This window comes from Gymnoscopelus braueri (genome assembly GCF_963280865.1).
Source record: "Gymnoscopelus braueri genome assembly, chromosome: 6".
NCBI lineage: Eukaryota > Metazoa > Chordata > Actinopteri > Myctophiformes > Myctophidae > Gymnoscopelus > Gymnoscopelus braueri.
The window spans coordinates 30,977,262-30,987,131 of NC_137607.1; positions in this window are offsets into that span (position 1 = coordinate 30,977,262).

A 9,870-nucleotide genomic window follows, 5' to 3' on the forward strand; every position below is an offset into this window, starting at 1 on the left:
ATTAACTGGGGGGGCATTAATAAATGCTGGGGGGGCGGCTTCCTCGGCGCCGCGCACAGCGTGGCGGCGAAATTTTTTTTTGGGGGGCCCAAAACCATTTGGGGGGTTTTCGGGGGCCCCAAACGGTTCTGCTTCATTTTTCTGTGTGTGGGTTTTGCGAGCAGTCGGCCCGTCACAGTCCCCCCACCCCCCCCGCTTCGGAGAGACACTAAGCGGTGCGTGTTCAGGTGGGTCTAAAATGCTGCCCACGGTGCCCACTTACAGTCTATGGTGCCCACCCAATCAAAATAAATAAATGTTACATAAATATTTTATGATAAAAAAAAAAAATTGGCAAAAAAATAAAAACTTTTTTTTATTTTTTTTTTTTTTTTTTTTACCCAAATTTTGATTGGGTGGGCAGGATGCACGTTTGGGTGGGAACTGCCCACCCCTGCCCCCCCCCCTAGAACCGGCCCTGTCGTGCAATCATCTACAGTATATTAGGATTCATAGTAGTCTAAAGCACTTGCTTTTTTTTCAGAGTTTTTATTTGTTTTATTTCTTGTTTTGATGTTTATTTTAGTCGTGCATGCATGCGTGTGCGTGCGTGCGTGCGTGTGCGCGCGTGCGTGCGTGTGTGCGCGTGCGTGCGTGCGTGAGTGTTAGAGAGAGAGAGAGAAAGAGACTATTAATGGAACATTAACCACTTAAACCCACACATGGTTGTGCAGAGTCCCTCAGGGCTCTCTAGTATCTTCCCCCCCCCCCTTTTTTTTACAACTTTATTTCACAGTTTTTATGTTATAAACATGTACAAAAAGATCACATAAAACACACTTAGACATTGTAATGGCAATTTCCACTTTCCACTGGGGTTCCAATATCGCACATTACTTCACAGGTGTAGTATGGAGTGATCCTACGCAGTAGACACAGAATTGAAACAAACAAGATGGATGTCCAGTAAAAAAATCCAGGTTTAGGTGTATTTATTGTAGTTGCAGTTGTAATGAACATAACAGTGATATTGCAGTGTAATTTTTTTAGTGATTTTCTGTCTGTCTGCTTCTGCTCGCTGCTGCTGGTAAGAACGGTGTGGCTCCTCACTATGGGCTCTATTCAGGGTGAAATTTGAACAAACCACTAATTACGGATTTCGGACTAGGCAAGAGGCGTTTCCCCGCAAAATTCGTCCCAGGTGCATCCATGTGATGTTTTTCGTTGTAGCCTATTGTGTTCACAATAAGCTTGTCATATTAGTCAGATCCGGAATAGTATATGAAAGCCATTTAAAATATTTATACTATTGGCACACACCGGCTGCTCCCAAATAATTAATTACATCATGTTGCGACAACGCTCCTACGTGGTACACAGACAAACAGTAGCACATGGGTATAATAAATTGGACAGTTTTAGGAAAGGTCTATAGCCTATGTACTCACGTTGACTGTATTGTTCTATTTCCACCATTCTAATGGATTCCAGGGGTGTGTAAACATCTCTGTAGTAGCTCCATAGTTTCCTCTGAAGTGACGCAGTTAAAGTTAACTTACATCCATATTGTCCCCGTTATCTTTCATCACCTTTGTTCAGTAATCCCGAACAGAGCTAAACTTTAAGTTTACATCAATCAAAGCCTCTCAAACCCAGACACATTGCTGCGATGCGTATGTGCGTCGCCTACCTACCCAAAATAACAGACATACAAGCTATCAACGGCGCTGCGTCATGTCTGTCGACAGCTTACAGATCTGTTATTTAGGACAGCATGCAATGAGGCGCGCGCGCCACGGAGAAGCCAAACCAAAAACATTACATTACGTGGTCAACAACATACTAGACATGTAACTTGCTTGGAGCTTTTAATGCAGTGGTTCTCAACCTGTGGGACGAGACCACAATGGAGCACCCAACGCCTGGCGAGCTTGTAGATCTGCTATTTTCACAATATTTATCTGTGGAACCGAGTCAAACAAAATGGGGGGGTCCCCAGTTCAAATATGGTTATTTTGGGGGGTCATGAACGTAGCGTTTACGCGGGGAATATAATAATAATATATATAATATAGGCTATAATATAATATTCACCCGCAGCATCATAGCATGGGTTTAACGAGACAGCAGCCAAAATGAAACACTAGACACACTAAACTAAACACTAGATGATGCTATCATCTTATAAAAAATGTAAGTGCTTAAGATTTTAGCCCAAACCCAACGGGACCCGACCCGGCCCGCTGGTGCCGGGTCTATGTTTTTTTTACATCCAAATAAATTCACATATTAATTAGTTTGTAGCGTAGGCTATTGTGTTCACAATAAGCAACTTGTCATATTAGTCAGATCCCCAAGAGTATATGAAAGCCATTTAAAATAGTTATATATTCTTACACAGCTGATGCCAAATAATTAATCAACAGGGCAGCGCAACTCAAAAGTAGGTCAAATCAAGTCATGACGCAGCAGCAGATCGAGCACCCTTTAAAGTTTAAACCATAACATGACATCTTCAGACTATTGAGCTTTCTTCATGTCTTTTTCACCTCAAAGTAAATGTTGGATTATTTCTTCAAATGAGAGCAGCGGGCAGTAGCCTAGAAGGTAACATTGGATGTGATTTCTCCATCACAAAAATGATTACGGTTATTCTATGAAACATATATTTCATAGAATAACCATAATCATTTTTAAAATGGTTATGGGGCAGTGTATATATTTATATATAACTATTTGCTCCAAGCTGTTTTTTAAATAAAATATAGACTGCTGGAAGAATTAACGAATTACCAAGTTTTAATGAGAAATAAGGCTTCTTTAGAAAAATGACTGACGGGCTGGGCTGGGCCTAATTTGTCAATTATTAGTCGAGCCGGGCTGAAATATTTAGGGGATATGAAAGCTCTAGTTAGTAGTTTGAAGTGCTCATGTGGCTTTGCTTCTTTTTGTTTTCATAGACCTGCGGTTGCTTATTTCTCGCCAAGGCTGGCAACACGGCTCATGGTCCAACGCACAAAGCCATTGTAGTGTCTGTTTGCACTTGGGGGTGATTTTAGAAACCGGCGGGTGGTATTAGATTCCACTATCCCCCCCCCGAAACCCGTACCCATGTGTGTCTGTAGAATTGCAATGTGGGGGATATAGCAACAACACGCCCACGGGCACACCTCCACGCGCAAATAACGGCGTCGGCATAATGGTGACGGGTAGAGCAGGTGCTAGAATAACCTATTGGGGCGGCGCAGCTCCATTATCAGTATTTAACAGGTTAAGGGTAGCGTTGCGGCTGGGAAAACTGGCACAGAATAGAGCCGTATGTGTCCTCTGTCCTACCTAATCAGTGCACCTTCGACCCTTTAAATGCACACCTAGTGCTGTCAAACTAAAGCCCGCCACCAAGTGTCCAATAATAATAGTGCCAACCTAACAAATGATATAGGCCTACCACCATCATAATGGCTCCTACAGGCCTAATATACAAAAGACCACATAAAACACATACTGTACATCCCCCCCCCCCCCCCGCTAGGCTCCAAATAAAAGCCAAAAAAAAAAAGAGGCACTGGGACAAAAAAATAAACAAAATCTACAAAGGGACTCCAAGCTAAGATAAAGTTGTTGCAGGCTCTACACACTATATCTAAGTTTCTCAAGAGATAGGAAAAACAATAGAGGGTGCTTTATCGGACTTCCAAAGAATCAGTCTACAAGCTAATAAGGAGGCAAATGCCAAAGTGTTTGCTTGTGGAGATGTGACTGTACAGATAGGAGGAATTATGCCAAAGATGGCTGTGTGAAAATAAAGAGTTATTACTGTTCCACACATATGGGAGAATACGTCAAATAATTGTCCCCAGTAGGTATTGAGGGAGGGGCACATCCAGAACATATGGCCTAATGAAGCTGGGGTCTGGCTGCATCTCGGGCATCAGTTGGCCAGACTCGGGCATCAGTTGGCCAGACTATTTAACCTCCCGGACCATGGCTGCCACTGCCAGGGTCCGGGAGGTTAAATAGTCTGGCCAACTTCTCCCCTGAATAATGAAGTCGGTGTCGCACCTTAAATTGAATGAAACCATGGCGTATGCACAATGAAGAAGTGTGAATATGTAGTAGGCTGTCCCTCCACATCTCCTCAGGACAGGTCCAGGAAGAAGCTCTACACCCAGATCTCTCTCCCAGGCAGCTCTCGTCCACATCCCAAGTTACTGGTTTTAGGTCCAGTATCAAAGCATAAATCACAAACACACGTTCTTTTTGCAAAGGGATCAAATTCCGAAATAACATCCAGTTGATTTCTGGGTGGCATGTAAGGATATGAGGAAAACATTTTCTGGGTAAAACTGCGAATTTTAAGAAACCTAAAGAAATGGGATCTGGGTATATTATGATCTGCATTGAGTGCTTCAATCTCCCAGTCTCTCGTTTGGGAGATGACTTTTTTTAGCAAAACTAAGCAATAAAAGCCTGGAGATCGAGGCTAGGAGATGACAAAAAAAACACCAATCCATTCCTGTGCCAATATTGAAACGTATCCATGAAACGTCCATCACGGATGGGGAAAAAGAGGATTATTTGTCACTGGGAAAAATGTGCTAGGCTGTTTTAAGGCAAAATGTTTTCGGACTAACCATATTTTAAGTGAGGCTTTAACCACCGGATTTGTAAGTTGTGTGTTATGGCCAAATGGTAGGCCTAATGGTGAGGTGAGTATTGGCAAAGGATTGGACAGCAACTCCATATGAACCCAGTCTGGTCCCTGTTCATACATGTGTATCTCCAATGCATGCTCCAAACATTTTACAATATTTGCAGCCCAATAGTAGGCCATAGAAAGTTTGGTAAACCCAGCCCTCCAGCTTCCCTAGGAACCTATGACATTTTTTTCATCCTAGGGTTCGAATTATTCCAAATAAAAGATGAGATTAACCTATCTATTTGTTTAAATGACATTTTTGATATGAATATAGGAATGATTGGGAAGAGATAGAGAAACCTATAGGTAAAACCGACATTTTAACTATATTAATACGACCAGCTAATAATGAAATCGGTAGTGTTGACCACTTTTTGAAGTCTTGTGTTGTTCGTTCAATTAACGTTTTTTTTTAAATAATAATGATATAGCTCTCCCATTGTGACTCTCACTCCTAGATAAGTGATAGCCCTGAAACATGACTGTCATACCAAGCGTCATGTGAACCATGGCTAGATAAGTGAAAGCTTTAAGTACAAGTTTGAATGGAAAACTGGAATAATCTCCATCTTTATGGGTAATTAGAAAAAGCAAACTCTTTGAATAGCTTAGCTTATAGCCCGACAGACGACTAAAATTTTCCAGAGTGAGAAATACCAATTTGGTATCGAATCCGCTGGGTTCTTTTTTGTTTTCAGTTATTGTAGGGAAAGCTTTCACTGAAAATAGCTGATCGACAATCGGCCACAATACGGATGCTGGGATTCAGTCTCGGCCTGAAAAAGTTGAGAACCACTGGCATAGCCTATTGGATGTCACAGCCAGTGTTGTAGGTGATTATTATCTTTAAACATAATAAAATGCAATAAACAATGCAAGCAATATCATTTATTTTTATTATGATTTTCGCAGACAGAAAGTCACGTGACTGCCTCCTATTGAAGTTAACACGCACACATAAAGACACACACACACGCACACACACACACGCACGCACGCACGCACGCACGCACTCACGCACGCACGCACGCACACACGCACGCACGCACGCACGCACGCACGCACACACACACACACACACACACACACACACACACACACTAGTGTCAAAACATCCTGTGGTTTAAATGTTTTAAGTAAACACTTTTTAAAAACATATTTTAGACCAGGGGTTCTCAACCTGTGGTCCCCAGATGATTAGCTCAATGTGCAACATTGTTTTCTCCCTCAACAGTAAACAAACCAACCTAAGTATAAGTGTTTTCAGGGTATCTGCACGCTTCTGAAGTTACAAAATGAAAAATAAATAGATAAAAATAAGTAATTCTACAATGAAAATGGTCAAATTGTCAAATATTACCTAAGAAAAAAGCAAAAATTGTGAAATTAGCAGATCTGCAAGCTCGCCTCGCAATGCCAAGTGCTTGTCAGGGTGGGGTTCACAGTTCAAATATGATTATTTTGGGGCCTGGAAAAGGTTGAGAACCACTGGTTTAGACCAACAGTATTAAAAGGACTGGATATGAACTGGATCTGAAGAACACATGAACCCAAGTGCACACACATACACAGACGAGGAGACAAGAGTAGATCAGAGAAGTGGCATTAATATTAATATCATGCCTAATTTACATGTGACACGTTGTGAGCTTTATAGGTTAAGGAAATAGGAATAGAGCACAGAAATGACATTATTATAGTAGGCTATTAGTGTTGGTCTAAAAGTGTTTTGGTGAGACTACAGGATGTTTTCACAGTCATTTCTGCTGTTTTGCATGTGTGTGTTTTTTTCAGTCCCAAATTTCAGCTCGAGTTATCGTCTGATCTTCACACCTTCACGCAGGGAGTTTCTTAAAGCAGTCCAGGTTTAGTCAGTGTCACTACTGTGGTTTTCTCATCTATTATTATTATTTTTTTGGTGATGTATCAGAGTGCAATACACCTTCCAACCATTAGTGTCGCATGGTTGAAAGTATTGGAGAAAATTTAGAGAAAATGGCTGGCGATCGGATTAAAATGCTTTTTATTGAACAATACGGGAGATACGGGTACTTATCGTGGTCCGGGTCGCCTTGTAACATCCGTGGCTCGGGGGTAAGCACTTTATATTTGAAATCTGAACATTTATGTACATGTGAGAGTTGGCCATGTAAAAAAAAATCGAACACCGCTATAAACCAGGGGGACTCGGCACCATGATGCTTGTGAACCATGGCTAGATAAGTGAAAGCAAGTTCAAGTTTGAATGGAAAACCGGAATAATCTCCATCTTTATGGGTAATTAGAAAAAGCAAACTCTTTGAATAGCTTAGCTTATAGCCCGACAGATGACTAAAACTTTCCAGAGTGAGCAATAATACCTTAATTGGTATCGAATCCGCTGGGTTATTTTTTGTTTTCCGTTATTGTGGGGAAAGCTTTCACTGAAAATAGCTGATCGACAATCGGCCACAATATGGATGCTGGGATTCAGTCTCGGCCTGAAAAAGTTGAGAACCACTGGCATAGCCTATTGGATGTCACAGCACGTGTTGTAGGTGATTATTATCTTTAAAAATAATAAAATGCAATAAACAATGCAAGCAATATAATTTATTTTTATTATGATTTTCGCAGACAGAAAGTCACGTGACTGCCTCCTATTGAAGTTAACACACACACACACACACACACACACACACACACACACACACACACACACACACACACACACACACACACACACACACACACACACACACACACACACACACACACACACTAGTGTCAAAACATCCTGTGGTTTAAATGTTTTAAGTAAACACATAAAAGACATATTTTAGACCAGGGGTTCTCAACCTGTGGGTCGGGACTCCCAGGGGGGTACCCAAATGATTTTGGGGGGTCCCCAGATGATTAGCTCAATGTGCAACATTGTTTTCTCACTCAACAGTAAACAAACCAACATAAGTAAGTGTTTTCAGGGTATCTGCACGCTTCTGAAGTTACAAAATGAAAAATAAATAAATAAAAATAAGTAATTCTACAATGAAAATGGTCAAACATAGGCCAAATTGTCAAATATTACCTAAGAAAAAAGCAAAAATTGTGAAATTAGCAGATCTACAAGCTCGCCTCGCAATGCCAAGTGCTTGTCAGGGTGGGGTTCACAGTTCAAATATGATTATTTTGGGGCCTGGAAAAGGTTGAGAACCACTGGTTTAGACCAACAGTATTAAAAGGACTGTTATGCACTGGATCTGAAGAACACATGAACCCAAGTTCCCTCCACACATACACAGATGAGGAGACAGGAATAGATCAGAGAAGTGGCAGTAATATTAATATTAATGCCTAATTTATATGTGACACGTTGTGAGCTTTATAGGTTAAGGAAATAGGAATAGAGCACAGAAATGACATTATTATAGTAGGCTATTAGTGTTGGTCTAAAAGTGTTTTGGTGAGAACATGTAAACTACAGGATGTTTTCACAGTCATTTCTGCTGTTTTGCATGTGTGTGTTTTTTCCACTCCCCAATTTCAGCTCGAGTTATCGTCTGATCTTCACACCTTCACGCGGGGAGTTTCTTAAAGCAGCCCAGGTTTAGTCAGTGTCACTACTGTGGTTTTCTCATCTCTCTAGTGTCATGTGGTCTGTATATGTACACAGGTAGCGTTCACATAATGGTTCTTCTTAAGTTAGGTGCTGCCTTTTAAGATAAATCCTATGAGAAATGAGTAAAAGGCGACCGTATAGGCCACTTTTAGAAGGCGTTTTCTGTTTTTGTTTCTGGCCGAGCAGAGCGATTTACTTTCAAAAGTTGAGAATAGTTAAACCTTTTCAGAAATGCGCTTATGATGTGAACCGCCTTTTATCAGCTGTCCAATTACTGTACACAAATGCAGAGCTGCTGGTCAGAGCTGATGGAGCGTCTCTCTGTGTGTCAAATGTGTTTTTTGGGGGGGAGACTTGAATTGGTAACACAGTTCAAGTACCTCGGAGTCATCCTGGACTCAACCCTAACCTTTAAAAGTCACATCAAGAAGGTCTCCAACACTGTCAACTTTAACTTGCAAAATGTCAAACAAATTAGGCCTTTTCTAACAGTTGGAGCTGCCAGGATGTACTTGCACTGTATGATCTTCTCTCACATCTAGTACTGTTTAACAAATTGGTCTTGCACAGGTGTGACGACACTCAAGCCCCTAGATTCTAGAACAGCTATATAAAAGAGCCATAAAGGTATTTGATTAAAAAGAAAAAAACACATCACTGCAACATCCTATAACACACCTTTGATAACTGAAAGCTCTTAAACAGGCATGTGCCGTATATAAAACTTTACATGGTTTATGCCCACCTCCTATGGAGGAATTTATAAAACGAAAGCCCTACACGGGCATCAGTACAAGGGCCGTCACCAGAGGGGATTGTGGGGTGCAGTCTAGACGCACAGCCTTTGCGCAAAATTCCTTTTCAGTCCAAGGAAGCGCAATTTGGAACAATCTACCAACTAACATAAGAGTGTGTCCATCCTTTACATCTTTTAAGGTCCAACTAAAAGGATGGATCATAGACAATCAAACATGTGAACGTTTTTAAATAGGCTTAAATGTAGTTTTTCTGGTATTTTAGGTCAAACTAGTTCTTTTTTACTGTTACTTTTTCTCTTCTGTTTGTACTCTTTTAGTAATGTTTATGTGCTCTTTTTGTAATGTTGCTTGTTTTCTGTATGGGAATTATGGATGGAAATTAGCATTCTTGCTAAATCCGGCGTCTTTACGTTGCATTATTTGTGTGCATGGTGTTCATTAATACATATATGTATGTGCTGTCCCTCCCAAATAAACGTATTTATAAAATGTCGGACTCTGTCTTTTCCCAGTGTTTCGCCCAGGTTGACGTGGTTTTGAGGTTAGAGTTAGGCATAGTTTCTGTGAGGTTGGGGTTAGGGTTAAGGTTAGGGTTAGGCATAGTGTTTGTGAGGTTAGGGTTAGGCATAGTGTTTGTGAGGTTAGGGTTAAGGTTAGGGTTAGGAATAGTGTTTGTGAGGTTAGGGTTAAGGTTAGGGTTTTCCATTTCAGATTCAAGAAGAAGCGTTAATAACCACTTCCGTCAGATTGACGGTAAGAACAGTGTGACGTTACAGAGAAACCACATCCTGATGAAGAGATTATGATGAGAGCTGATGAGTGAACATTAAAGACAC